We start from the raw sequence: 26,405 nt of genomic DNA on the forward strand, positions 1-26,405 counted from the left end.
ACAATAATTAGTTAAAAGATACATAAGATAAAAAGATGTAAAATGTGATGTCAAAAACAAAAGATGGGGAAGAGAGTTAAAATGTAGGGCTTTAGAATGTGTTCAAACTTAAGTTGTTATTAACTTAAAATATGCTGTTATGAATATAAGTTATTATGTATAAACTTTATGGTAATTGGAATGCAAAAAATGTATGGTAGTATTCAAAAGATAAAAAGAAAGGAATCAAAGCATGTCACTAAAGAAAGTTAACCAAACCACAAAAGAACAGAGGAAGAGAAGAAGGAACAGAAAGGAAATACAAAGCAGCTGGAAAACAATTAACAAAATGACGATAAATATATAAGTATCAATAATTACTGTAAATGTACTAAATTCTGTAATTAAAAGACAGAGTGGTTGAATGGATTAAAACAAAACAAAACAAAACACAAGACCCATCTATAACCTGTAAGAGACTCACTTCAGATGTAAGGACATGCACTGACTGAAAGCGAAATAAGAGAAAAAGATATTTCATGTAAATGGAAACCAAAAGAAATCTTGGGTAGCTGTATTTATATCAGAGAAAATAGACTTTAAAGACTAACAAGAGCCAACGAATGGCCTTACATAATGATAAATGGATTAATTCAACAAGAGGATATAACATTTGTAAGTATTTCTGCACCCAACATAGGAACACCTAGATATATAAAGCAAATATTACCAAACCTAAAGGAAGAAATAGACAGCAATTCAAAAATAGTAGGGGATTTTAATATCCCATTTATATCAATATTTATTCAAACAGTAAATCAACAAGGAAACATTGGCCTTAAACAACACTTTAGACCAGATGGACTGAACAGATATATACAGAACATAGCATAGAACACACATTAGCCCCAAAACCTTAAACATTTTTAAAAGATTGAAATTATATCCAGGATCTTTTCCAACTGCAATGGTATGACACTAGAAATCAATTACAAGAAGAAAACTGGAAAATTCATGATTATGTGGAGATTGAACAACGTGTTACTGAAAAACCAATGGGTCAAAGAAGAAATCTGAAGAGAAATCAAAAACTACCGTAAGATAAATAAAAATATACCCAAACATGAAATACAGCAAAAGTACTTCTGAGATGGAATGTTATAGTTATAAATGACTCCCTCAAGAAACAAGAAAAATCTTAAATAAACAATCTAACTTTACACCTCAAGGAATAAGAAAACTAAGAACAAACAAAACCCCGAGTTAGTAGAAAGAAGGAAATAACAAAGATTGGAATAGGAATAAATCAAATTCACTCTCCATCCTTCTCTAATTTTTTCTGCCCCTAAAAGCCTGTGTGTACAACATCAGTGGGCTACCTTATCCTCCAGCTTTCAGTTGACTTCTTCCATTAAGGACACCCAGAAAAGCATCAGAAGGAGGAAGCAAATTGAGATTGGAATAGTTATGGCCCTAAATTCCTCCACATGGAGTTGCTTTGGGCAGTGAATATACCAACTCCTCAAAAATTGGCTCTCTTTTCTTCTGTTTCCAGTAATTTCTCACTCCCTTCATCATTAGAAGTTAGAGGATGTGTGCAACTTTAGTCTTTCAAGAAGCAGATGCTAAGGTGGAACTAGAGTTACAAAGGAAAAATCCCTACAAAGAATCAGTAGATAGGAAGAGCTCAGGATATGATACAGATCTGATGTCTGTGCATGGAGAAGGGGAAGAAAGGAGAATGGGTAGGTTCTCAGACTAAAGCACAATTTTAGGAAAAGTTCAGCAGACTGTTGGGGTCAACGTCTCTTCTTAGAGGAGTCCCATATTTCATAAGAAAGAGACAGTTTCAGTATACCTACCATTCTCAGATATTGGCTAGGAGTAGTCGAAGGGAAGGGTGACCTTGGTGAAAGAAAAAATGTCCTGTTGAGTCTAGTACTATGGAAGACTGGGGCTGTCATTTGCATATGCATCCTACAGTAATTTCCCTTGAAGGAGATACAAAAGGAGCATTTCTATGACTCTCACAAGGTGGTAACATTCCCTCTATTATTATACTGCACTCTCTTTTTTGAATTCACTATACCCCATCCACACTCTTTATATATGGTAGTTATCCTAACAAAAGTATATTGTTTGTTTTCTACAGAGAACCTGTCTGATACACTTGTCTTTATTTTTTCTAAAAGAACTCTGTAGTTGAATGGCTCCTTTAGTTTAAAAGGAAAACATTGGAAAAATAAACACTAAAAATTTCAGAAATCATAATTTAGCAACTTGATGGAAACTTTTTAAAGCTTTTGTCCACTTTAATGAAAGTAAATGAAAATATATAGAAACAAGACACAACACTAAAAAAATATTGTAAATGTGATCTCAGTAATAATTTACCATTGAAAAGTAATTCGATCCTTTTAAATGATTACTTTGAGTTAATTGATTTTATGCAAAACCAAGACCCTTATTATTAGTACAATGCAATCCTTTGATAAAAAAATCAATGAAATATTTATAAACATAAAAAGAAGGGAGGGAACAGAAGAATGATGGAAGCAGAGATGTAGGTATGAAACTAAATACTAGGTTTCAATTTTTGGAAAGGCTACAGTATTAATTCATGCATCCCTTCAACAAACTTTTAGAGCACCTACCATGTTACAGGAAATATCTAGAGACTGAGCTCACAGCTGTTCAAACATGCACACTCACACTCACACAAACAATTCTTTCTTTTTTGTTTTTAAGATTTTTTATTTATTTATTTGACAGAGATAGAGACAGCCAGCGAGAGAGGGAACACAAGCAGGGAGAGTGGGAGAGGAAGAAGCAGGCTCATAGCGGAAGAGCCTGAGGTGGGGCTCGATCCCGTAACGCCGGGATCACGCCCTGAGCCGAAGGCAGACGCTTAACTGCTGTGCCACCCAGGCGCCCCACAAACAGAATTCTTGATATCATAAAGTTTATATTATAGTGAAAATAAAATTTAAATTTAAATAACTATGTCATCCCACTATACACAATTATTACTAAGTTGTGTGATACCTTAATGATCCATCATCTCATTCAACCATGGCATTATATAGATGAACAAAATGAAATAGAATCTTTTAAAGAGACAGATCAGACTAGAACTTATATCTTCTGAACCTGAGACCAGGACAGATCATGAAATCCAAACCAGAATAACCTGAATGTTTTCTATTGTTTTCCAGCTTTAATTTCAACAAATTTGACTTCCAAAGATTAGCAATGAGGTTACATAAGCAAATGTGACGTACAGCCCTGCTCTCTATTTCAAATTGCTCTATAAATTGTTGTACAGTTTCCCTTTCATTCTATGAGGAGGAAATAGCATTTTTAAGGGTAATTCCTCCTCTTATGAGCCTTGAGCCTACATTCAAATGTTTTCCTTAAACTTTCATGCATAATTCCTCCAAAGTTTATTTTATTTTCTGTCTTCATCTCTGTATCTTCTCCCACACTCCCTTTAGAGTCAACTTATCTATGGCACACTATTGCATGTTCTTTCTAAAACTCTCAGCAATATTCCAATAAATTAACTAGACATGATTTATTAAAGTCTATAAGTTCTCAAACACAAGATAAAATGGCTGGGATCCTGTCACCATTCTGTATCAGAAAAGCAATGCCATATTAGCTCATCACCTTACAAATATTCTTTCACTATGCTGCCTTTTGTCATAAGCTTGGCTTTTATTGAGAATCATTGACAAAAATAGCTATATGAAAATTTATTCTGCAATTTCTCTACAAAGGTGATGAGCCATTATCTACTTTGTAGTTCAGATATTCTATATTAAGTCCCATTTGAAAAATGTGTTAGAAAGTATGAGTTCACTTTGTTTCCACTGACAAAGATGTGTATTTTCTACTTTCTGAAAAATGTGATGCAATTTCTGGTGATTTTTTTTTTAAATTCTTATTGCTTAAATAATATTCTGTATTCCAGTAAGCAAGAAAGTTAACCACATTGTTTACTATCTTGACCATACTCCATTTTCAACTTAGTAAATACTGAATTAAATGGTCTTGGGCCCCTGGAATAAATTCTTAACATGAGATTATCAGTTTATGCATCTAGTAGCAATGGATGAATGGATGGATGATGGATAGATAGATGATAGATCAATAATTTGACAACCATAGATTGTGTTTGAATAAAGGCAAATTATATGAATGAAAAGAAAATATATCTGGCCATCCTGCTTTGGAATTTCAAAACCTAAAGTATATACACAAATCTCACTCTGCCTCTACTTTTTTATTCAATAGAATGTTTTTGAGATCTATCCATAACTGTATGTTTTCAACTTATCAGTATACATTCATTTATAATACTTTATATTTAAATTTTGTTTTATATACCACTTTCTTTTCTAATATTTGTGTTTTCTACTTCTTAAATATATTAGTAGAATTTTATGTACTTTATTAATTTTTCCCCCAAAATGAACTTTTAACTTGTTAACCCCTTATATCTTTTATTTTATATTTGATTAAATTTTTGTACTATCTTTAATTATTACTTCTAAATTATTTTGGACTTATTTTTAATAATGTAACTTTTTAAATAAGAAATTTATTTCATTATTTTTACCTTTTATTCTTTTTGGAACATAAATGTTTTTTGTTATCATTTTTAAAAATATACCAATATAGTAAAACAGCAGAATATATGCATGCATATGGAACATTCTCCAAAATAGATCACAAATCAGCCCTCAACAAGTACAAAAAACTGAGATCATACCAAGCATATTTTCAGAACACAACACTATGAAACTGGAAGTCAACCACAGGACAAAATTTGGAAAGACTACAAATACACGGAGTTAAAAAACACCCTACTAAAGAATGTGAATGGGTTAATGAGAAAATTAAAGAAGAAATTAAAAAAAATACATGCAAACAAATGAAAATGAAAACACCACAGTCCCAAACCTATGGGATACAGCAAAGGTGGCCCTAAGGAGAAGTATATTGCAATGTAGGCCTACCTTAAGAAACAAACAAACAAAAGTATCAAGTACACAAGCTAGAAAAATAAAGGCAAATAGAACCTAAAGCCAGCAGAGGAAGGGAAGTAATAAAGATTAGAGTAGAAATAAATGATATAGAAACAAAGAAACAAACAAAACCCAGTAGAACAGACCAGTGAAACTAAGTGCTGGTTCTTTGAAAGAATTTTTAAAGATGGGTAAACTTCTAGCCAGCCTTATCAAAAATAAGAGAAAGGACCCCAAAAAATAAAATAACAAATGAAAGAGGAGAGATCACAATCAACACCACAGAAATACAAACAATTTTAAGAGAATATTATGAAAAATTATATGCCAACAAACTGGGAAATCTGGAAGAAATGGACAAATTCCTAGAAACATACAAACTACCAAAGTTGAAACAGGAAGAAATAGAAAATTTGAATAGACTCATAACCGGCAAAGTAATAAAAAATCTCCCAACAAACAAAAGTCCCTGGCCAGATGGCTTCCCAGGGGAATCCTACCAGACATTTAGAGAAGAGTTAATATCTATTCTTCTCAAATTGTTTCGAAAAATTGAAATGGAAAGAAAACTTCCAAAGTCATTCTATGAGGCCAGCATTACCTTGATTTTAAAACCAGACAAAAACCCCAGTGGGGATCTCCCACAGTAGAACTACAGGCCAATATCCCAGATGAACATGGATGCAAAAATTCTCAATGATATATTAGCAAATCAAATCCAACAATACGTTAAAAGATTCCTTCACCACGATCAAGTGAGATTTATTCCTGCCTGGGCTAGAGGGGTGATTCAATATTCACAAATAAATGAATGTGATACACCACATTAATAAAATAAATGATAAGAACCATATGATCTTCTCGATAGATGCAGAAAAAGGATTTGACAAACTACAGTATCCATTCTTGATTAAAACAAAACAAAACATGGACAGCACTGGAGGAGATAATGCTAAGTGAAATAAGTCAAGCAGAGAAAGACAATTATCATATGATTTCTCTCATCTATGAAACATAAGAACTAGGAAGATCGGTAGGGGAAGAAAGGGATAAAGAAAGGGGGAGTAATCAGAAGGGGGAATGAAGCATGAGAGACTATGGACTATGAGAAACAAACTGAGGGCTTCAGAGGGGAGGGGGTTGGGGGAATGGGATAGACTGGTGATGGGTAGTAAGGAGGGCACGTATTGCATGGTGCGCTGGGTGTTATACACAACTAATGAATCATCGAACTTTACATCAGAAACTAGGGATGTACTGTATGGTGACTAACATAATATAATAAAAAAAAACATTAAAATAAAAACAAAACAAAACAAAAAAAAAAACCCTCAACAAAATAGGGATAGAGGGAATATACCTCCACATCATAAAGGCCATCTATGGAAAACCCATAGCTAATATCATCCTCAATGGGGAAAAAACTATGGTCAGGAAAATGACAGGAATGTCAACTCTCACCATTACTATTTAACATATTACTGGAAGTCCTAGCCTCAGCTATAAGAAAACAAAAAGAAATAAAAACCATCCAAATCAGCAAGGAAGAAGTCAAACTTTCACCATTCTCAGATGACACTATGCGCTATGTAGAAAACCTGAAAGACCCCACTAAAAAGTTGCTAGAACTGATACTCAAATCCAGCAAAGTCGCAGGATATAAAATCAATGTGCAGAAATCTGTTTCATTTCCATACACCAATAATGAAGCAGCAGAAAAATAAATCAAAGAATCAATCCTATTTACAATTGCACCAAACACCATAAAATACCTAGGGCTAAACCAAACCGAAGAGGTAAAGTATATGTACTCTGAAAACTATAGAACACTTATGAAAGAAATTGAAGAAGAAACAAAGAAATGGAAAAACAGTTCATGCTTATGGATTGGAAGAAAAAATATTGTTAAAATGTCTATACTACCCAAAGCAATCTACACATTCAATGAAATCCCTATCAAAATACCACCAGCATTTTTCACAGAGCTATAACAAACAATTCTAAAATGTGTATGGAACCACAGAAGACCCCAAAAAGCCAAAGAATACTGAAAAATAAGAGCAAATCTGACATCGAAAACCGGGGATGTACTGTATGGTGACTAACATAATATAATAAAAAATCATTATAAAAAAAAAAAAAGCAAATCTGGAGGCATCATGATTCCAGACGTCAAACTGTATTACAAAGCTTTATTCATTAAGACAGTATGGTAATGACACAAAAACGGACACATGGATCAATGGAACAGAAAAGAGAACCCACAACCATATGGTCAACCAATCTTCCACAAAGCAGGAAAGAATATCCAATGGAAAAAAGACAGACTCTTCACCAATGGTGTTGGGAAAATTGGACAGCAAGATGCAGGAGAATTAAACTGGACCACTTTCTTACACCAGATACAAAAATAAATTCAAAATGGATGAAAGACCTAAATATGAGACAGGAATCCATCAAAATCCTAGCAGAGAACACAGGCAGCAACTTCTTTGATTTTGGCTGCAGCAATTCCTTGCTAGACACTTTTCTGGAGGCAAGGGAATCAAAAGCAAAAATGAATTATTGGGACTTCATCAAGATAAAAAGCTTCTGCACCATGAAGGAAATAATCAACAAAACTAAAAGGCAGCCTATGGAATGGGAGACAATATTTGCAAATGACATATCTGATAAAAGTTTAGTATCCAAAATTAATTTTAAAAAACTTATCAAACTCAATACCCAAAATACAAACAATCCAGTTAAGAATGGGCAGAAGACATGAAGAGACATTTTTTCCAAAGAAGACATCCAGTTGGCTAACAGACACATGAAAAGATGCTCAACATCACTCAAAATCGGGGAAATACAAATCAAAACCATGATGAAATACCACCTCACACCTGTCAGAATGGCTAAAATTAACAACACAAGAAACAACAAGTTTTGGCAATGATGCAGAGAAAGGGGAACACTTCTGCACTGTTGGTGGGAATGCAAACTGGTATAGCCACTCAGGAAAACAGTACGGAGATTCCTCAAAAAGTTAAAAATAGTAGTACCCTACAATCTAGCAATTGCATTACTAGGTTTTTACCCAAAGGATACAAAAATACATAGTCAAAGGGGTACATGCATACTGATATTTATAGCAGCATTATAAACAAAAGCCAAACTATGGAAAAAGCCCAAATGTCCACTGACTGATAAATGGATAAAAAAGAGGTTTTATACACACACACACACACACACACACACACAATGCAATATTACTCAGCCATCAAAAGAATGAAATCTTGCCATTTGCAATGACATGTTGGAGCTAGAGTGTATTATGCTAAGTGAAACAAGTCAGAGAAAGACAAATACCATATGATTTCACTCATATGTAGAATTTAAGGAGCAAAACAGATGAACATATGGGATGGGGAAAATAAAAGAGAGAGAGAGAAACAAACTATAAGAGACTCTCATTGATAGAGAACAAACAGGGTTGGTGGAGGGAGGGAGGTAAGGAATGGGCTAGAAGGGTTATGGGTATTAAGGAGGGCACTTGTTGTGGTGAGCACTGGGTGTTATATGTAAGTGATGAATCACTAAATTCTACTCCTGAAGCCAATACTGCACTATATGTTAACTAACTAGAATTTAAATAAAAATTTGAAAAGAAAAAAATATATACCAATATAGCAATATCATATAGTTATGATATATAGTATTTTGTTTTAGTATTTTCTAACAATTACTATTTATTTAAAAATCACATTGCTTTTACATTTTTATGCCACTATAGTAAGAACAGTTTTAGGGAAACCTAAAGTGTCTTTGCAGTTTTATATTTGTAAATTACACATATAATGCTGTAATTATTTTGAAGTTATAATGGACTGCTATTAAAATTAAAGTAGTTGTATTATCTGAAGAGTATAATAGCATAGAAATGATCAATTTATAAGATTTATATAAAAATATCAATTATTATTATAAAATTCTCATCTAAGTGTTATAATTTCATCCTGCCTCATATTAATCCTATGGTCTCTTAAGTACCATCAATTTCTTAAAGTAAACAATAGAGAGCTACAATTCCTACTGAAGAAAGCCCACAGAGACTCAAGTTTCTTGGAGAGTTTCTAAAAGCCTAGATCATTGTTTGAAGGCTGAATTAACTGAGAAGGAAATCCTATTTTCAGAATGCAATAATACTAAAAATATATCCCATGGAGTTCTATATATACTCTCTAGAGAAAGATAAGAAAGAAAAATGATGTCTTTTTCTCATAACCATCTCCTTAGAGCCACTAGTAATAATAAATCTCAGATTGAAGTAGATGTGTGAACATAGGTAGATGGTAGCATGGAGTGGAGGGTTAAGGAAAACCCTGCTTTCAGATTAATATCTCTCCCACACTTTTGGTTAAAGGACCACAAAAAGGATCATTCTTCGTCAGATGCACTGTTTAGAATAACAACTTGTGGGGCACCTAGGTGGCACAGTTGATCAAGCTTCTGATTCTTGGTTTCAGCTCAAGTCATGATCTCAGGGTTTTGAGATCAAGCCCCAAGTCGGGCTCCACTTGAGATTCTCTGCCCCTCCCACTCATTTTTCTCTTTTTCTCTCTAAAATACATAAATAAGGGATGACTGGGTGGCTCAGTTGGTTAAGTGGCTGCCTTCGGCTTGGCCATGATCCCAGGGTCCTGGGACTGAGTCCCACATCAGGCCCCTTAGAAAGGAGCCTGCTTCTCCCTTTGCTTGCCTCTTCCCTTGCTTGTGCTCCCTCTCTCTCTGAAAAATAAACAAGTAAAATCTAAAATCAATCAATCTTAAAAAAAAAAGAATAACTACTTATAATGTGGTAACTCTCTAATCATCACCTAATGACTGAATCATTCTTATAGTCTCAGCTATCAACTCTCTTTTTCTGTAATTCTGCACCTCTCCTAATCAAGTTATTGTCCTTGGAAAGTTATCACTTCCTTGAGGATTGAGTTGTTCTTCTTCAGCTTTTTATGTTTTTCCTCCAAATTTCTTTTTTTCTCATGACTTTTCTTCTGGGTTAGTATTTTCTAAAGACAACCCCAATTCTGCCTACTACTTTTGAAAAGGGCTATGCTTGACAAGAATATTACATTTTTCCTGGATTTTACAAAACTTTGGGCAAGTTTTTTTTTCCTTTTTATATAAAATCTAAACAAAAATAAGAAACCCATTAAAAAGCTAAAGACAGGAGCACATATCACTGACTCCCTTAGGAAGCCTTGGATTTTTAGTTCTATCTTCAGGTCACTCAAGTGCATGGCTATCTCTGTACATTTTCCCATGGATTTGCCTGAGGTCAATGTCCGCAATGGTTTGTAACCCTTCCATGGTGGCTCTGCCCACAGAAAAGCTTCCAGCAACCGATGGCTCCACAAGCTCAAAACTAGACAAATGCCCTAGTAGTCCATCTGCAATTCAACTCTCACTGGGCAAACAAGGCAGAATACCAATGGAGCAGGTCCAAGGAAAGATAGATAAAGAATGGGAATGCCCCATGTGTCCAGTGCTCCCTCCTCCCCATTTTCTTTTTCTCTTCTCTTAAAAAAAAAAGTTTTTAAATATAAGGAAACATAGAGAGAAGAAAACAATGAGAACCCATATATCCACTACCCAGAGTTGTCTATAATACTTAATATTTTACCTTATTTTTTTGTCTTTTTCTCCCATTAACTTTCTTTTTTCCCTGAAATATTTCAAAGTAAATTACAGATATTTTGACACTGTAGGATGCATCACTACAAATTAAAACTTTCTCCTCTTCCATTATCTTATACCATTATCACGCTTAAAAAATTTAGAATTCTATAGTATCATCTCATACCCAGTTTATTTTAAATTTCCTCTGTTGTCTCAAACATATATTTTGAAGCTTTATTTTTGAAGTAGGAACCAATTAATAATAATACATTACATTGGGTTATTGGGTCTCTTGAGTTTCCTTTTTAAATTGTATTGAAGTGCAACAAGCCCATTTTTGAGTTCTTAGATTTAAAAATCTAAGTTAAACTAGAAAGGTCATTTTCTTTTTTTCATTCTTATTAAGACATGACATAACAAACAATAAAGTATATACCTCTCCGAAATATAAATATAGATTCATTTTTAGAAACTTGTTCCCTCCTTAAGCCTGTACCCCCGGGTAATCAATATATATTTTGTTTTACTATGTTTGTTGAGGTTTGATTCATGTACAGTGGACTATACATATTTCAAGTGAATACCTTAATCTTTGCATGTGTGTACACCTATGTAGAAGTGTCTCTCCCATCCAGAAATAGAAAATTTCTAGTATCCCAAAGAACTCCCTCATGGCTACTCATGGATTTCCTTCTCTCCAAAAAGAAATCCTTTACCCCTTTGTCTTCTGGCACATATTGATCACATATTGATTTTGTGTGCTTTGCATTCTGTGTAGATAGGAATATATAGGGTGTGCTCTTTCATATTCTTTAACCCAGTGTTAATTTCATCAGATTTGTCCATGTTGTGTGTGTCAGTGATTTATCCTTTGTTGTTGCTAGATAGTATTCCCTTGTGTAAATATGACACATATTTTTTCTTTTTTATTTAGCTGTTGATTGATCTTTTGGTTGTTTCTAGTTTCTGTTTACTGTCAATAAGGCTGCTAGAAAATTCCTGCTAAAAAAAAACATGAAGTTATGTTTGTGGAACATCAACTTAAAATGTGTATTCAAAGAAGATTGAGCAGAAACTAAAATAGGACAGGAGTGTTATGAATGCACAAATTATGATAGTAAGATTATTTGAGTGTAGTTTTGAGTAAATTCTTTAATACATTTTAGGAGTCAATAAGACTTAAGATATTATGTTTGGTTTTTGTGTACTATTGCAATCTCAGTGCCAAAAGCAATGCCTGGTTCATCTGAGACATTTAACAAATTTAATCAGTGAATAAATAAATGAAGGAGAGTGTTCAACAATGTCCAGTATTATAGAGGATTTTCTTTAGATACATAGCAAAATGAATAATTTGCATTTACTAATTAATCCATAACTTATGGTTTTGCTTAAAGAGAGAATAATAAGGATGGAAAAACAAAAACCCCATAATTTCTACGTTATCTACATAACTCTAGGTGACAAGCTATCACAATAAACTCCAAAATATAAAAGATGGTAGCAAAGTACTGAAAGCAAGTTGCTATATTATCATCAAGTTGTGAGAGGATGTTAACAATTCAGAAATTAATCCTGGTGGCCCTGAGAGTAGGAAAAGCCACAAATCACTAGAAAATTCAATGACAATCTGAGAACAGCAGACAAAAGTGGGAGAATTCACAGGTGAGTGCAAAAAAACTGCCTGATGGTACCAGAGCATTCTGGTTCTTATGAACTCTTTAAACAAAAAAATAAAATAATTCCTACTCTGACAAAGCCTCACAGTGAAGAAATGTTGCTGAGAGTAGAATACAAACTAGAGAAGACAGTAGTGAAAGAACAATACCAAGGTAGGGGAATTGAACTTGCAGATCTCCAAGAAAGAAGGTTATTTTAAAAATCACAATAACAACAACAAATAGAAGTTCTAAAACTGTGAAATGAGGAAAATTATCCTGATCCACCCATTTAGGAAACCTATTTCAGGTAAATATGAGCAAGAAGAATTGAATACCATTGAGTTAAATTGGTATAAAACTTAGAAAAATGGTTTTATTGATTTTTACTAAAGTTAAATATTCACTGATCTTATAATGTAATTATTCTATTCCTGATATATACTCCAGAGAAATAAATGCATATGTTCACAACAAGACAAGAATGTGGCGATTTGAATTCACAAGGTATTCATAATACCTTCAAACTGGAAACAACCTAAAATCCCATCAAAAGGAGAATGGATAAACTATATTATTGTTCGAAAGAAGCCACAAGGCCCAAGGTGGACTCACGTGCCCCAGGAGGGCAAACCAACTTATTTGTAGTTTCAACCTTTCTGGGAATGGAATTTTAAGCCAATCAGTCTGGAACTTTCTGATCTGCACTAATGAGGTAATTTGTCATATGGGCCTTTTTCATTCTCCAAAGAAAGATTAGGTAATCCACCTAATAAGAACACCCTGCCCTTCCCCCTAAGGGGAGGTGACCTTGCCTGAAACAATCCTTTTTTTTTTTCTTTTTCTAATAACTTCTTGTTCCACTCTCCTTTCTGTAAAAACCTCCATTTTATACCACTGCTTGGAGCTCCCCTCTATCTGCTAGATAAGATGCTGTGTGATGATGACTCAATAAAGCCAATTAGATCTTCAAATTTACTTGGTTTAGATTTGTGTTTTTTAAATAAAATATTAGTCAACAATAGAAAGGCATACATGCAATAACATGGATGGATCAACAGCATGAATAAATTTCACTCATTATACTAAGTGAAAGAAGCTATGCAGAGGATCACGGGGAAAGGGAGGGAAAACTGAATGGGAAGTAATCAGAGAGGGAGACAAACCATGAGAGACTCTTAACTACAGGAAAAAACCTAAGGGTTGCTAGATGGGAGGTGGGTGAGGGGAGGAGGTAATTGGGTGATGGGCATTAAGGAGTGCACGTGATATAATGAGCACTGGGTGTGATATGCAACTGATGAATTATTGAACTCTACATCTAAAACAAATGATGTACTATATGTTGGCTAAATGAATTTAAATAAAAATAAAAATAAAAATAATAGATTAAAACAAGAAGCTAAAAAAGTAAAGATAAAATTCTAATTATGTGAAATACAAAAACTAGTAACTAATATGTGATGGAAATCAAAACAGTGCTTGCCTAGTGGGAGGGGTAAATCGACTGCAAAGAGCATGAAGATGCTTTTGAAAGTGAAGGAGATGTTATGCATCTTGATTAAGGTGTAGACTATATGGATATATATATTTGACAAACCATATTGCATCATATACTAAAATACATGTTTTCACCACACATAGATCATACTTCCTTTTAAAAAAAAGGAACATGTTAAAAAATTCTCTCTGTTAGGAGAATTCCAGGGACTTAACTCATTTTTGTTTTGGAAACTATTAAGGAAATTAAATAATCAAACACTTATTGTGCCTTTCCTATATAAAGTATACTGCTGGGTAAGCAAAGAGAGGAAGAAAGCTTCTCCTTATGGAAGCATTCAAACTAATAATTAAAGAAAGAATGATAAAAATATATCATTTTGAAATAATGAATCTATGTAATGCTCATCAACTGCCACTAACATCACAAAAAGGAGGCAACTGTACATCATTACCTCCTGTTGGAAGTACAATGTATCACCTATGAAATGCTTTATTAAAATGTAAGGCCTGAAAATGATCAAAGCTAATTTAATTACCAGTTTATAGAAAAACAGGTAAACATAATGACTGACATCATTAGGATAAAATGAACAAATCCAGAACATGAAAACTATACAGGACAGGCAATCTGGGTTCTTTCACAAATACATTTCACGGGGAAAAAAATATATATCTTCAAGGGGAATTCAGACTAAAGGATATTTCTTAAGAGACATAACCATGTATAAATATATGCTTATTGTAGCCACTGAAAAATGGAAGAAAAAGTTTTTCTGCTGATATGAGAAAAGGCTTGGTCCATGTAATTTTCCATCTGACTTCTTATATTCCATTGATCCGCTTTGCGGAACTTCTTTCAGTTCCCAGAGGTATGTGCTATTTCTTCTATCTGAACCGGCCAGCGTTTGTAGTACTAGTTCTTGTTCATCTTTCAGATCTTACCTGAACATTTATTTAATCTCTCAGGCAAGATCAGCTCACTGTCATATATATTAATTCTGTAATTCTTCATATCACATGTTAAATTATTGTTATTTATTTATATCATTTATTTAATGTCTTCTTTGCCAGGTCCAAAGGGTTGTAACTCTATCCTTCTTATCCATTACTGTATTCTCAGGGCAAATAATGGCGCCTAGCATGTAATACATCTTTGGCAACTGTTTGGTCAGTAAATAAATGAATACATGAGCAGGAAATAATAAACGTAAATGGAAGCAATCTGATTGTTTATATATTGTAGATGCTCATTTCTGTTGACTATTTTAGATCCATTTTCTTTCAGTGGCTCTCATGGCCCCACTTAGATACCTTTATTGCCCTGTCTTGCTTTGTCTTTGACTTCTTTAACTTAACAGGGAGCTATTTCCCTTGCTAGGTACTGAGGTCCAGTCTGGTTTTAGTTGAGAGTTTAGAACCCTGAGCACAGAAGACACAAAATTAGTAGGATTTGAAGGAATGAAACTCAAACTGTTCTTTTTTTTCTTTTCTTTCTTTTCTTTTCTTTCTTTTCTTTTCTTTCTCTTTCTTTCTTCCTTTCTTTTCTCTTTCTTTCTTTCTTTCTTTCTTTCTTTCTTTCTTCACAGCTATTTAATGTTGCAGTTAGGACTTATGCAATAGTGTTTCTTAGGAAAATGATGTTATTAGATTTCAAGGATTACATGCAAAATATGCTTTAGAAACTCTATGTCAGAACTAAGGCTTTTAAGCCATAGGATGCCCCATTATAATACTGTGAACTCACTACTGAATAGGCATGATAAGCACCTGTGAAGATGTAAGTGGCAGGTAATATGAGGAAATCTAGACATTTATAATGTGGCACCAGCAAGGTATAAGGATTGCAGAAAAAAGTCTTGGAAGATGGTAGGACATAATAATCAGGAGACCTGGGCAATAGAATAAAGAAACCTATAACCAACATTAAATGGTAGGATTTAATAAGAGAGGAACAAGTACAGAAAAGTGAGAACCAGGGCACAGTGAGGATAATGTGGTTGGAAGTTGGAGGGTAGCCACAAGCAACAGCATCAATTACTTGAACAAGGATTCAGGAACTCAGGGAAGAATAAATGTGCAGAAATTGAAGAAACTATTATGTGGTAATACATAGAGTTCATCTCAAAATTAGCTTGGTCCATGTTCAAAAGAGGGAAAGAAAGTCATAAAACTGAGGACTATTGATGGTAGTACAAGTAAGAAAATGTGCTGAAATATAGATCTCAAAATTCATTGTATTAATGATCATATGCCTACATGTATATGCACATTTAGCACCTATCTTGAAAATTCAGTAATTTGTTAGATATATATTTCATTGTATTACAGATAATGGAGGAAACAGACAAGTGGTAAATACAATGCAGTACATACAGGACACTGTGAAAAAAAAAAACAGAAAGGAAACTCAGTACTAAAAGTTACGCAAGGCTTCCTGGAAATGGCAATATTTTAGTTGAATCATAATGATAGTTTTAAACAGATGTTAAATATGCAGTTTAATTAAGTGTAGAGAAAAATGCAATAAAAAACAATAACACAAAGTCTAGTGACAAGTAAAAGCCTAAAATATTGGTATCACAGGAAGTAGTTCAATTTGCAAAGGTAGAAGGAAGGGGAGATAACAATGATATATATGTGAAGAGGTGGAGATAGGATGGTCACATGCATTGAGAATAAGTAGATGTCACATGAAAAGCCATTGGAGAGGTAAGCTGTGGTTTCAGAAAAACACTGAAGACAACTACAAAGAGAATTAAATTTCCTTTGGAATAGATTGAACAAAAATGTTTAAAGCCATAAAAAATACAAGTTACATAGAATTTTAAGTTCCTCAATTTCTCTTTTCTTACATGAATGATTTTGAAAAATATTTCAGAATAATTAGAAGAAATATGGGTAATAAATAATAGTAAATAGTCATCTGACCAAATGAGATGACATTAATTTTCTTGAAATACAAAAATTCAATTGAGACTAAATTTTAAAATGTTGATGAACTGTGACAAAAGAAAGTTTATGTAAGATTTAAGGTGAACAAATACTATTGAGGTTATTACTAAAGATGGGCACAAGAGTAAATATGCTGTAAATAATATCCTAGAATGAATTTTTGAAAGAATGGTTTCAATATTTAGAATGAGACATTATATATAGATCCATATATAGATACCAGCCCTTTATATGATATATCATTTGCAAATGTCTTCTCCCATCCCATAGGTTGCCTTTTAGTTTTGTTGACTGTTTGCTTTGGTGTGTGGCAGCTTTTTATCTTGATGAAGTCTCAATAGTTCAATTTTGCTTGTGTTTCCCCTGCCTTTAGAGACATGTCTTGCAAGATGTTGCTGTGGCCAAGGACAAAGAGGTTATTGCCTGTGTTCTCCTCTGGGATTTTGATGGATTCCTGTCTCACATAGGTCTTGCATAAATTTTGAGTTTACCTTTGTGTATGGTGTAAGAATGGTCCAGTTTCATTTTTCTTTTTTTTTTTTTTTTTAAAGATTTTATTTATTTATTTCACAGAGAGAGAGAAGGCCAGCGAGAGAGGGAACACAAGCAGGGGGAGTGGGAGAGGAAGAAGCAGGCTCCCAGCTGAGGAGCCCGATGTGGGACTCGATCCCAGAACGCTGGGATCACGCCCTGAGCCGAAGGCACATGCTTAACGACTGTGCTACCCAGGCGCCCCCAGTTTCATTTTTCTGCATGTGGTTGGCCAATTTTCTCAACACCATTTGTTGACGAGTCTGTCTTTTTTCCATTGGATATTTTTTCCTGCGTTGTTGAAGACTAGTTGACCATAGAGTTGAGGGTCCATTTCTGGGGTCTTTATTCTGTTCCACTGATCTATGTGTCTGTTTTTCTGCCATTACTATACTGTCTTAATGACTAAATTTTGATATAGCTTGAGGTTAGGCATTGTGACGCCACCAACTTTGGTTTTCTTTTTCTACATTCCCCTGGCTCTGGGGTCTTCTGTGGTTCCATACAAATTTTAGGATTGTTTGTTCCAGCTCTGTGAGAAATGTTGATGATACATCGATAGGGATTGTATTGAATGTATAGATTGTTCTGGGTAACATAGATATTTAAACAAAGTTTATTCTTTATTTTTATTGTTATGTTCAATTAGCCAACATAGACCACGTCATTAGTTTTTGATGTAGTGTTCAATGATTCATTAGTTGCATATAACACTCAATGCTAATCACAACATGTGCCCTCCTTAATACCCATCACCTGGTTTCCCCAGCCCCCCACTCCCCTCCCTTCTGTAACCCTCAGTTTATTTCCTGAAGTCCGGAGTCTCTCATGGTTTGTCTGATTTCTTCCCATTAAGTTTTCCTTCCCTTCTCCTATGGTCCTCTGTGCTATTCCTTATGTTCTACATATTAATGAAACCATATGATAATTGTCTTTCTCTGCTAACTTACTTACTCAATTTCTTTCATAAGCGTTCTGTAGTTTTTAGAGTACAGATCCTTTATCACGTTGGTTAGGTTTATTCCTGGATATTTTATGGGTTTTGGTGCAATTGTAAATGGAATTGATTCCTTAATTTCTCTTTCTTCAGTCACATTGGTAGTGTATAGAAAAGCAACTGATTTTGGCACATTGATTTTGTATCCTATAATATTGCTGAATTTCTGTATGAGTTCTAGCAATTTTGGAGTGGAGTCTTTTGGGTTTTCCACATTAAGTATCATGTCATCTGTGAAGAGTGAGAGTTTGACTTCTTCTTTGCCAATTTGAATACCTTTTATTTCTTTTTGTTTTCTGATTGCTGAGGCTAGGACTTCTAGTACTATGTTGAATAGTGGTGAGAGTGGTTATTCCTTCCATGTTCCTGACCTTAAGGGAAAAGCTCTCAGTTTTTCCCCATTGAGAATGATATTCACTGTCGGCTTTTCATAGACAGCTTTTATGATATTGAGATATGTTCCCTCTACCCCTACACTTTGAAGGTTTTAATCAAGAAAGGATTCTGTATTTTGTCAAATGCTTTTTCTGCATCAACTGAGAGGATCATATGGTTCTTGTCTTTTATTAATGTGACCTATCGCATTGATTGATTTGTGAATGTTTTTTGTTTTTTAAGATTTTATTTATTTATTTGACAGAGATAGAGGCAGCCAGTGAGAGAGGGAACACAAGCAGGGGGAGTGGGAGAGGGAGAAGCAGGCTTCCAGCGGTGGAGCCTGATGTGGGGCTCGATCCCAGAATGCCGGGATCATGCCCTGAGCCGAAGGCAGACACTTAACCACTGAGCTACCCAGGCACCCCTGATTTGTGAATGTTGAACCAGCCTTGCATCCCAGGAATAAATCCCACTTGGTCATGGTGAATTAACCTTTTAATGTACTGTTGGATTGTAGTGGCTAGTATCTTGGTAAGTATTTTGGCATACATGTTCATCAGGCATATTGGTTTGTAATTCTCCTTTTTGATGGTGTCCTTGTCTGATATTGGGATCAAGGTAATGCTGGCCTCATAGAATGAGTTTGGAAGTTTTCTTTCCATTTCTATTTTTTGGAACATTTTCAGTAGAATAGGTATTATTTCTTCTTTAAATGTTTGGTAGAATTCCCCTGGGAATCCATCTGGCCCTGGACTCTTGTTTTTTGGGAGCTTTTTGATTACTGCTTCAGTTTCCTTTCTGGTTATTGGTCTATTCAGATGTTCTATTTCTTCCTGTTTCAGTCTTGGTAGTTTATAACTTTCCAGAAAGTCATTCATTTCTTCCAGATTGCCTAGTTTATTAGCTATAGTTGTTCATAACATGTTCTTAAAATTGTCTGTATATCCTTGGTGTTGGTTATGATATCTCCTTTTTGATTCATGATTTTATTAATTTGGGTCCTTTCTCTTTTGGATAAGTCTGGCCAGAGGTTTATCGATTTTGTTCTTTCCAATAACCAGCTTGCAGTTTTGTTGATCTGTTCTACTGTTCTTATGGTTTCTATTTCATTGATTTCTGCTCTAATCTTTATTATTTCTCATCTCCTGCTTGGTTTAGGCTTTATTTGCTGTTCTTTCTCTGGCTACTTTAGGTGTAAGGTTAGCTGGTGTATTTGGGATTTTTCTAATTTTTTTAGAGAGGCTTGTATTGCAATGCATTTCCTCTGTTAGGACTGCCTTTCATGTATATCATAGGTTTTGAATCAATGTGTTTTCATTCTCATTAGTTTCCATGAATTTTTTAAGTGCTTCTTTAATTTTCTATTTGACCAATCATTCTTTAGCAGGGTGCTCTTTAGCTTCCAAGTGTTTGAATTCCTTCCAATTTTTTTCTTGTGATTGAGTTCCAGTTTCAAAGCATTGTGGTCTGAAAATATGCAGAGGATAATCTCAAGTCTTCTTGTGTCAGTTGAGACCTGATTTGTGACCCAGTATGTGATCTATTCTGAAGAAAGTCCATGTGTACTCGAGAAGAAAAAGTATTCTGTTGTTTTAGGATGGAATGTTCTGTATATATCTATGAAGTCTGGTCCAATGTGTCATTCCAAGCCCTTTTTTCTTTGTTGATTTTCTGCTTAGATGATCTGTTCTTTGCTGCAAGTGGGGTGTTGAAGTCCCCTACTATTAATGCAATGTTATCAATGTGTTTCTTTACTTTGGTTAATAGTGGGTTTATGTAGTTGGTTGCTCCAATGTTGGGGGCATAGATATTTACAATTGTTAGCTCCTCTTGTTGGACAGTGTCTCTCCACATCTCTTATTACAGTCTTTGGTTTATAATTTAATTTGTCTGATTATGATATAGTGTCCCTCTACATCTTACTGCAGTCTCTACTTTAAAATTTAATTTGTCTGATATGAGTGTTGCCACCTCAGCTTTTGTTTTAGATCCATTAGCATGGTAAATGCTTCACTTTCAGTCTGGAGGTGTTTTTAGGTCTAAAATGAGTCTCTTGTAGACAGCATATGGAAGGGTTTTGCTTTTTTATCCAATCTGATACCCTGTGTCTTTTGATTAGAGCATTTAGCCCATTTACATTTAGAGTAACTATTGAAAGATATGAATTTAGTGACATTGTATTGCTTATAAAATTCCTGTTTCTGTAGATTGTCTCTGTTTCTTTCTGGTGTATTTTACTCTCAAAATCTCTTTGCTTACAGTATCACCCTTAATATTTCTTGCATGGCTGGCTTGGTACACATATTCTTTCAGTTTCTGTCTGTCCTGGAAGCTCCTTATTTCTCCTTCCATTCTGAATTACAGCCTTACTGGATAAGGTATTCTTGGCCGCATGTTCTTCTCACTTAGTACCCTGAATATATTATGCCAGCCCTTTCTGGCTTGCCAGGTTTCTGTGGATAGGTCTGATGTTAGTCTGATGTTCCTTCCTCTGTAGGTATGGAGTCCCTTGTCTCAAGCTGCTCTCAGGATTCTCTCTTTTTCTCTAAAATTTGCAAGCTTCACTATGATATGTTGTGGTGTTGATCTATTTTTATTGATTTTGGTTGGAGTCATCTCTGCCTCTTGCTCTTGAATGCTTGTTTTCTTCGCCACATTAGGGAAGTTCTCAGCTATGATTTGCTCAAATATACCTTCTGGCCCTCTCTCTCTCCTCCACCTCAGGCATGCCAATAATTCTGACATTGGGTCATTTCAGGGCATCATTAATTTCTCCAAGCCTTTCTTCATGGACTATTAGTCATTTTTCTCTCCTTTCCTCAAATTCTTCCTTTCCATCAGCCTGTCTTCTAGATCACTTACTCTTTCTTCTGCATCATTCACCCTAGCTGTTAGAGCATCCAATATAGACTGTATATCAGTTATAGCATTAAAAAAAAGATTTTATTTATTTATTTGACAGAGAGAGACAGTGAGAGAGGGAACACAAGCAGGGGGAGAAGGAGAAGCAGGCTTCCCACCAAGCAAGGAGCCCCATCTGGGGCTCGATTCCAGGACCCCAGGATCATGACCTGAGCTGAATGCAGATGTTTAATTGACTGAGCCACTCAGGCACCCTCAGTTACAGCATTTTTATGTTCAGTCTGATTAGGTCTCATTTGTGCACTTAGAGATTCTCTACTGTCTTTAATGCCTTTTTCAAGCCCAGCTATTAACTTTATAATTGCTATCCTGGATATCATCTCTGACAACTTATTTATATCCATATCGGTTAGATCTGTGGCAGAGAACATTACCTTTGGTTCTTTCTTTTGTTGTGAATTCCTCCTTCTAGTCATTTTGCCTAGAGAAGAATGGATAAGCAAGTGAGCAGAGTCCAAAATATCAACCATGACCCAAGTGAAATACACACTAGACAAATCCAAAGCAGTTGGAAACCAAAACAGAAAAGCAAACAAAATCTAAGCAAAACAGAACAAGAAAGAGAAAGAGAAAAAAAAAAAAGGTGGGGGAGAGAGACCATAATCTCACAGGGTGGACAAAGCAGGGTGATCCACTTGTTCCTGAGTGAATTTTGGTCTGTGTATTAGAAGGATAAATCCCCAAATTGCAAAGAAATCCAAACCTATATATATATATATATACACAAAAGTAAAATTGAATAGAGTGAAAAAAGGTCAAAAATGAAGCATATATCTATAAAATGTAGATGTAAAAAATAAAAGTTAAAGAGTAACTTAAAAACAGAGTTGGTAAAATAAAAAACTAATTGAAATGGGAAAAAAAGAAAAAATGAAATGAGAAATTTTAGACTGAAGGATAAATGAATCATGAGGAAAACCTCAAGCTCCATATACTATTTTCCCCTGGTTCTGGAGTTTTGTAGTCTTGTGGGATCTGTAACTTAGTTTGTACCTGTTCTTCCAGTTTGTCTTCTGAGGGAGGGGCCTGCTGTGCCGCTTCTCAGGTGTCTTTGCCTGGGTGGAGTTGTATCACTCCTTGCCAGGGGGCTTGGCTCAGTGTTAACTGGTCCTCTGTGTGGCTTTTATTCCCTGAAGGCTTTCTGTTGTCTTGAGAGAATCAGAATAAAAATGGCCGTGCCCCAATCTTAGGCCCCAGAGCTGAAAAGTCATGGTCCCTTCCTTCAGCAAACCCTCTGGGACAAATAGTTTTCACCTTAGTGTGTGCTAAACCCCACAGACTCCTGTGGTGTGGGCCCACAGCAATGTTTCCAGGGGGAGCCCAAGGGACCCAAGTCACTGCTTTTTGTGTGTCCTGGGGCTGAGAGTAGTCACAGGTTTGTGCATGTACCCACTCCCACTACTGGGGTATGGCTGAGTGTAGCCCCACTATCTTTTCTGGGGCTGCTGCTCTGAGAGCTGCTGCCCGGTAGTGGGCATGCCGAGGGGTCACCTGACCAGCTTGGTTCATGGTTTATGATGGCCTGAGCTGAGAATCCCCTTCTGGGTTCACTGACTATAACCAGCTTCCTTGCTCCATTGCTTAGAGCACCCCTTTCCCTTCTGTGACTCCTGGGATCCTAAGACCACACTGACTCACCTAGAATTCTGCCCGTTTCATTCCCTTTTCAGATAGGGATATCTCTCACTGGAGCAGATTTCTAAAGGGTCTGATTTTGCCCTCTGGGGCTATATCACTTTCTGGTAGCCAGTTTATGGAGGTCCCTCCCCCCTCCATTTATCTTCTGATATCTCCCTGCAAAGTCACATCTCTGCACCTCCTACCTTGCAAAAAGCAGTTGCTTTTCTACTTGTAGAGTTCCAGATATATTTTCTTACATTTCAGGCTGAATTCATGGATGTCTAGAATAGTTTGGTAGTTATCCAGCTAAATTCCAGGGACAAATGAAATGAGGTCCCCTACTTTTCCACCATCTTGCCTTTGTCTCTTAATCAGCTTTTAAAAAGCAGTAAACCGTAGGGCGCCTGGTGGTTCAGTAGGTTAAGGGTCTGCCTTAGCTCAGTTCATGATCCCAGGGGCCTGGAATTGAGCCCTGCATTGGGTTCCCTGCTCAGCAGAGAGTCTACTTCTCCCTGTCTCTCCATCTGTCTCTTCCCCTGCTCAAGCTTGTGAGTGAGTTTTCTTTCAAATAAATAAATAAAATCATTTAAAAAAAGTAAATCGTACCATTTGCCACAATTTGGATGTACTGGAAGACATTATACTAACAAACATAAGTAAGTCATAAAAAGACAAATACTGCATAATTCCATTTATATGCGCTTTTTTTGTTAAATCCATTTCTACATATCAAAATCAAAGAGAAAATTAAATGTAAAATATATCATAACAATATCAAAATATTAAATAGTGTATTACAATAGGGTTATCTTGCAGTGGGTCCAAAGTATCTCTCTTTATCTTTAGTGAGCCTGGAAAGTTGATCATGATCCTTAGCCAAGAAAAGAATGGCCTAGCTGGTAATTTATAATATACAATGTTAATTTGAAACTCCTGTGAAGGTACTTCCACCAGCTTATCTACATCATTCAGGGATGTCTGGAATGATGGTCTCCAATTGGTTTAACCAGTTACACAGCTTGTTTTTAACTATGCAAGTAGCAGGGTATAAAAGACCCCTAAATGAGATTGTGCCTAGGCTCCCCTGGAATTAAGATGGAAACCATATAACTTAGTGGCTCAAAATCTAAAGATGAAATACATTCTGTGCTACTGAGAAAGGATCCAGGAAGTCTGGACTCCTCAATGATACTAATAGTAAACTTTCTTCTGCTATATGGTATCTTTTAGCTTTATTAAAGTCTTATGTGAATATACTGTGCTGAGTTCCATGAGTCTTATAATTAAATTAAATTAAATTAAATTAAATTAAATTAATTAAATTATTCTGTGTAATTTTTATACTTAGTTAACAAATATAAAAATGTGTTTCAGACTTCTGCAAAAATAATTATAAAATATGTTAAAGAAAAATAAAATGAAAATAAACAGAGAAATAGAATTTCCTTTGATTAAAAGTCTCAGGATTACAAAGATGTTAATTCTTCTCTTGCTCATCTATAGTTATAATGCAATCCCTATAAAAATCAAAATAGGAACTTGTGGCCAAGCTATTTTACAGGGATAGGAGATATATGTAATCTCCAAAGAAATATGAAACAATGACGTTTGGATGAACAACGGGCAACACAGAAATGTGATCCCTAAAAGGAGGGAAACAAACAAGGCAGACTCTGTGATTTGCATAGTTGACTGCTTTTCTACAGGAAGAGAAGGTAGGTCCAAAGAGACCCTAGCACTCTCATTTATTTGAGGAAAGACAAGTAGGATTTCAAGAAGCCAAAGTTAGCTAGAATTGTAGGATAAATTACAAGACAGGAAAGAGGTAGACACACACACAACACACACACACACACACACACACACACACACGGTTTTTGTTTGTTTTGTTTGTTTTGTTTTTTAAAGATTTTATTTATTTATTTGACAGAGAGAGACAGCCAGCGAGAGAGGGAACACAAGTAGGGGGAGTGGGAGAGGAAGAAGCAGGCTCATAGCGGAGGAGCCTGATGTGGGGCTCAATCCCATAACGCCGGGATCACGCCCTGAGCCGAAGGCAGACGCTTAACCGCTGTGCCACCCAGGCACCCCTGTTTTGTTTTGTTTTTAAATCAGCAGAGATGTTTCCTCAAGCATTTGCCTGGGAATGACTACACATGTATATAAAGAATGTATAACAGACTGGAAACAGAACCATTAAGGAGTAGTAGATCAAACAATTCTCTGAGCTCACACCATGGCTAAGAAGGACTGGAATGCCCAACATAGTGGAGACGATTTATAACTTAACAAAGTATCAGTTAGAATCCTAGAAGTCTTATTGTAGTATTGGAGCTAAGTTAGCCCTAGACTAATAGCTGCTTTGGAACCACCGTAACAAATCTGAAAAGCAAACCTTGAAAGTAGTTGATTTCAAGTAACTTAACTCTATGCCTGAAGAAAATTTAACACAATTAAAATAATACAACAAAAGGCAGACACTAATAATGAAAAATTTACACTTGTCACCCAAACAATTATGAAGCATGCAGGGAAACACAAAATATGACCCGTAATCCAAAGACAAATCCATCTACAGAAACTGCCCTAGAAATTACAGACATTATAGAACTTGCTAAAAAACGAAGAAAAAATATAATATCAAAGAACATAGACAAAAAATACAGTTTACGTACAGAGAAACAGATGACAGCAGATTTTTCAGAAACAATATAAGCAAAAATTAAATAGAGTGCAATATTTAAAGAACTGAAAGAAAAAAATTTGAATTATTGCCCCATGGAAATACCATTTTTCAATATTCAATTTTAAATTGAAAGCAAAATAAAGATGTTTTCAGACAGAAGCAATCTGATATTATGTATTGCCAGAAGGTCTGCACTGAAAAGAAGTTCTTCTGGTGGAAGGGAAATAGAATCAGATGGAAAATTGGATCTACATGAAGGAATGAAGAGTGACAGAAAAGATACATATGTGGGTAAATATAAAATTTATTTTCATTTAAAAAATATTTCTTAAAGATAACTGGGAGAAGACCTTCAACTGCAGATATTTAATGGTGTTGGCAATTCTGCACTTCCAGAGTTAGTGTAAATAAGTATAAAATTGAATTATAAATTATAAAGTGCAATCATTTCACTGAAAACCAGTCAAAAGCAGCAATAAATTGAGAAC

The 26,405-nt window shown here is 35.1% G+C and overlaps 1 pseudogene; it reads left to right on the forward strand.

Annotated features, from left to right (window-relative positions):
• The first annotated feature begins 1,570 nt into the window (after positions 1-1,570).
• Positions 1,571-26,405, forward strand: part of LOC113260159 (60 kDa heat shock protein, mitochondrial-like) — a 50,529-nt pseudogene continuing 25,694 nt past the window's right edge.

The sequence above is a fragment of the Ursus arctos genome, unplaced genomic scaffold (genome assembly GCF_023065955.2).
Source record: "Ursus arctos isolate Adak ecotype North America unplaced genomic scaffold, UrsArc2.0 scaffold_22, whole genome shotgun sequence".
NCBI lineage: Eukaryota > Metazoa > Chordata > Mammalia > Carnivora > Ursidae > Ursus > Ursus arctos.